The following is a 6,000-nucleotide window of genomic DNA, read 5'->3' as shown; positions in this document are numbered from 1 at the left end:
ACGACCTCGAAGTACCGCGACACGTCGTTCGACTGCGGCATAAACTTGACCGTGCTCGGTAAAGGTGTACAAAAGCGAAGCTCGGCCTGTATAACGGAACCATCGGGGTCGTAGACCTCCAAAACGTATCGGTACCATGTGTTGGTACTGTCGATGTGGGCTTCGGGAAGCTCGTGTGTTACTTAACAGCTCGTAGAACCTTGTCGTAATTGATATAAGTTTAGGATAAATTAGAGCTATAGGGCTTATTACCATATTAAATGGTTGCATAATTATAACGAATTAATTTCATTAGATTTTTGGATTAAGGCGCCGATTAATGAAGGATTGAATATAAATACTAAGACTTTTATTATGCTTCATTAAAAATTATACTTGCAAACTAGTCCGAATTAATGTCATAGTCAACTATTATGATTTTGAAACTATTGCTTGACAAATTATACTGGAAAACCTTGGACATTGCCAGGGACCTTGCATCATCATCATTAAAGTTCTCTCTGTCCCTGGCTGTTGCAATCCAATTTGTCGCTATTCTCTTCAGGTCATCCGTTTATCGAGTGGGAGGTCGACGTATCTCTTCACTTCTTACTCTATCCCTCAGGGACAGATCATGCATCGATCTCTCTATTTGCCTTTGCATTATTGTTAGTTAATTCTCACCATTTGAGCCATAGGTTAAAACAGGCAATACACAGGGTGACTTTCAACCTATGCGCATAAACTTGGGAAATGGTAGATGAAGATCAATAATGAACTTAACCAATAAACTTAAACCAATGTCAACAGAACGTGTATCAGACGAACTTATTTTGTTTATTAATAACTGATAGTAAACAAGTCATAATGTTTGGAATTTGTTGTTTGGAATCTTTAGCAGTACTTAGTTTATTGGTGGCTGTTATCGTTTTCGATCGTTATTTTCACACGAACAAAATAAAAGCGTCAAATGTAATGGCGCACATTTTTACAAACGAAGAACTTGTCGACATGGTTTTGGTTTACGGAGAAACGCATCAGAATGCAGTGGCAGCAGCTGATCTGTATGCCCAAAGATTTCCCCGAAGATATCACCCGAGACGTGGGGCTTTCTTACGTGTTATTCAGCGGGGTAGAGAAACCTTTTTTTTGCGACCGCTGGAGGAGCTATTAGACCTAGGCACATTCTAAATCTGGAGAAGGATATTTTAGAAGTTATCGAAGAACAACCTGGAATTAGCACTAGGACAATTGCAGCGCGATTTGGTATATCGCAATCTATAAGTTGGCAAATTTTAAGGCACGAGTTCCTGTACCCGTTTTATGTGCAGAGGGTACAAGCCCTACTTCCAAGAGATTTGTCGCTTCGAATACACTTTTGTGAGTGGTTGTTACATCACCAGCAGTTAAGCACAAACTTTACCATGAACATTTTAGTTACGGATGAGGCAAATTTTACGAGCAATGGAATTTTCAATTTTCATAACACTCATTACTGGGCTTTGGAAAATCCGCATTTTACACGGAGAACATACTTTTAACAACGTTTTTCTGTAAATGTATGGGCTGGAATTCTGAACGGGATGCTCATCGGACCTTTTATTCTAGAAAATCGTTTGACTGGTGCTCGGTATTTAGAATTTTTGCGCAACAATTTACCAGTGCTCCTTGAAAATGTGGATCTCAACGTTAGGCAGAACATATGGTTTCTTCATGATGATGCTTCACCAGATATTACACGACCAGTACGACAACATTTAGATCGTGTGTTTCCCGGACGATGGATAGGCCGTGATGGTCCAGTTGGGTGGCCCCCTCGCTCGCCTGACCTTAATCCATTAGACTTTTATTTGTGGGGTCATATGAAAACAATGGTGTATGTAAACGAAGTTGATACTGAGCAAGAGCTACGACATCGCATAAACGCTGCCAGTGATGCAATTCGCCTACAGCCTGGTTTGGCCCGTGCATGTACGTCTTCGTGGATTCGACGAGCTCAAGTCTGTATCGAAAATAATGGAAACAACTTCGAACAGTTGCTTTAAATTAGTTTAAATTAAACACGTTAAAAAATATACGTTTTTTATTTAAAAAAATCTGGATATCTCCAAAACTAAAAATATTTTACTACATTTTTTTAAATTTATTAATCATTATTACTCATCAGCTATCATTTCCCAAGTTTATGCGCATAGGTTGAAAATCACCCTGTATAAATTATAATATTATAAATAGTATTAAAAAAAAATAGAGGGTTTTTATACATGGAAAACCCTGAGACGTTTTTAAACCTTATATCCCCTAATGATGGACACCACTGTGTACGAAACATGCCGGGAATTTTAGAAAACTAAATTTTTAATAAATGAGTGGAGGGAGACTGCAGGATTTTTATTTTACCTTAATTTACGAATCCACTGCAAGTATAGACTATTTCTTCACTATTTATTAAAAAAAATTGTTTGCACTAAAAAAAATTATATCCTCGAATATACTTAAGATGGGGAAAGTATGAACCTGTACCAAAACAAGACTGCACACAAACAAAAAATTTCAAAGCACTACGACAAAAAATAGGAGTTTAACTGTTCTCTAAATAAATACAATCCGAATTTTGACTTAAACTTAATTAAATTATAAAGTAAAAAATCATTGTCTGACAAGGAATTACATGTTTTAATCGCATTATAAGCAAAAGATTTTTTGTATTATGTCGAGAAATAGTTTATTTAAATTTATTTCTGGTATTTACATCATTGACATTTTTAATTTATTTTTTAGAGGTTTAAATATGAATTTCGAATTAGTAATTAAAACATGCATAAGAATACCCCAATGATGAGTTTTACGCTTAGACATATTTAGCCAGTTCAATTCATTAATTTATGATAGATGATCTGATTTTCTTAAATAAAAATTAAACGAATATATGTATTCTGTACCTTTTGAATATCATATTGTTTCGCTTCACTAAGACAAGGGCCATAAATAAAATCACCGTGGTTAAAGTGGAAAAGTACAAGAGTTTTACATAACATCTCCTTTAACTTGGTACTTAAAAAGTATAATATGTTAGTATATATTTTGTTTAAGGGATATACTATATGTATCTTGAAAACTGCATTTCCGGACCGATGTTTATAGAAACTTTTTCTCATATTTTTTTACAAGGAATTACCCATTGAAATATCTCCGTCTTTTTTTTGGAACACCCTGTATATGTCGGAACAATAAAGGTTTTTAATTTAGTCGTTTTAATTTCTTTTTGCCAAACAGCATAAGTTTTCGATAAATTCAGTTAAAGGCCGTATTTTTTAGAATTTTAAGCTTGTTTAGTTCATGATTACTAGTTTCGTTGCAAGTAATATAGTCTTTAAAAAAAAGTGATAGTATGTCGGGGTGTCATTAGCAAAAGCTTGTATTTCTTCGATATGAAGATTGTGACGATCATTCAGACGTGTAGATAATAAAGAAAAGGGGTTCAAGTATTGAACCCTAAGGTACGCCTAAAAGTATGGCACTAGACTCTGAATACAAACAAATAACAAACAATTTTTGTGACCTGTTTAAAAAATACAATGCAATGAGTGACAATTATTCGTAATATCTTAGCTTTGCCAACAAAAGTCGTGATGATTTATTGTGTTAAACGCCCTGTAGTAGTCTAAAAGTATAGAATACTTTTAGGTCTATGATCCAAGGCCTTAATTATATCATCAGTTACCACAGCCAAGACGTAGGATGTGGAATAGCCTGTACGAAACCCGTTTTGCAATTCTGAAATGAAATCATTATCATTTAAATATGAGTACATCTGGCCGTATAAAATTTTCTCGAATTCTCTCGAAAATTATTTTAAAAAGTGCAGGTAAAATTGCTATAATGCGTAAGTTATTAAAGGTCTCCGGTTTTTTAATTTTTTTTTAAAGTTTTCGTGTTGCAGTTTTCCAACTTTGAGGAAAATATTATTTACGTAAGGATCAAGTAATAGAGTGCAACATTTTAACATAGTTGACGTGATTTTATCTATGCCATAAGCATTAGTTTGCATATTTTTAATAAATTCAATGAATTCATGAACAACTTTTATAGAACACATGGAAAGTTTAAATTTTTCCAACGCGCCAAATTTATTGTTTTCCTAAAATTCTATAGTTTCGTCACAGTCATTAGATCTGTTGTTAAAAAAATCGAGAAAAATGATAGCATATTAAATTTGGATCTGTTAATTTTTTTAAGTTTTCAATTTACTAAAAAGTAATTGAGGAATTTAAAAATTATTTTTCTCACTAAAAATATTCAATAGAAGACCTGTAGGGAGGCCACTGGCAGGGAAATTTTCTTTTTTTGCACATCGAAAAATGCGCCTTGATGCATAGAATACATGTACCAAATTTCATAAAAATGTCTATAATATTGTTTAAGTTATTATTAAAAAACGGTTTTTTATTGTATAAACATTTACGATGAAAAGAACAAATTTAAAATTCAGGTGTCTTTTTCCGCGTTAACATTTTTTATTTATAAAAATGATTTATAAATGTCTATAATTAATATATTTTGTTTATATTATTTATAACCATGTTATATTTTAAAATATTATATCTTGATATGCCTAACTGAATTTTATTTTTGTAAATATATCAAGCTACGCAATAAAAAACCGAAAAGGGTTTGATTATTACTTAGGAAATTTAAAATATTTATGCAAATAATTTTTTTTTAAACGATTGACTAAAATTGAATTTTTTTTATTTTTTAGACTACTAGGAGCTATATTTCTTCAAAACGAAAATTGGACTTCAAAGAAAAATTTCGAGAGAATCTTAAGAGGAGAACCAACAACAACTTGATAAATTTATCCCAAGATATTAAACTTGCACCAAGTTTTTAACAACTATAACCCATAGAGTAGTACTATCAATAAAATATCTATTATGATCATAATTAACTCAGTGGGTCAAAATACTGCAAGTCACAATAGGGCAAATGCTAGAGTCACAGTCTTTCTGAATCCCTTACTGCTCTAGTTAGTGATAATTCAGATGTAACCTATATTAGGTTTAAACAAATAGAAAATATCAGTAATTTATTTTACATCATACTCAAAGATTTGTAGTTTAGTTTTTAGTAAAAAATCTGTTCTCATGAACAACCTGATCCTTTGATGCATCGATGGTTAAACAGAAAACCAAGAAAGTATAGCATCACGATTAAAATTATAAAATTTGTCTGTGAAAAAAATATTTTTTTTAATTTGATTCCTCTTTAATATTTACATTACTTCCTTTTGGTAAAAATAACATTCCTATATAAGATTACTGGTTATATTCTTGGGTTAAAAAAAGCAGTTAATCAATTTTGTTAATTTTATGGTATTGATACAATCTTGATGCGGGGGTTATTTAACTTCCAAAGGATACATTAGAGATATTTAGGAACAACATGTTGTATCTTATACCCCATTTATTGCTAACGATTTTCTCCTAATGATATAATAGTTAATGCGTATCATTAAAAGGTCGATATCAGAATTTTATACTGGCCAGCATGCATTCTGGGTTTAAATCCGATAGAGCATGCTTAGGGCCATTGAAAAAGGACTAGATCTGGTCCATTTAGATAATCTTGAAGACCTGCTAGAGTTATTACTGCAGAATGAAAAAATCTGAACCAATTTTACTTAGATTTTTTAAAATTCAAACATAGTTTTTATCTGATATTGTTATTTTCGATTTATACCCCAATTCATATAGAATTTATATACTTAACAAATAATGATATTGGGGTATACACAATAAAAAGACTTTTGTCAAATATTTCGTAAGGTGCAAATAATCGAGGTACAAAACTTAGAAAGTTATGTTGCATAATCCCAATAAGTAAGATAAGATCATTAACATTAGGGTCTTCTATTTAAAAAACATATCTTTTGATAATTTCTTTTTGCGTAATTCTTTTATAATCATTACTGCATTATTGTTTGTCACATTATATGTAAATGCTTTAAATCTTGATCGT

Source organism: Anthonomus grandis, chromosome 15, assembly GCF_022605725.1.
Source record: "Anthonomus grandis grandis chromosome 15, icAntGran1.3, whole genome shotgun sequence".
Taxonomy (NCBI): domain Eukaryota; kingdom Metazoa; phylum Arthropoda; class Insecta; order Coleoptera; family Curculionidae; genus Anthonomus; species Anthonomus grandis.
This window is presented reverse-complemented; position numbering follows the sequence as displayed.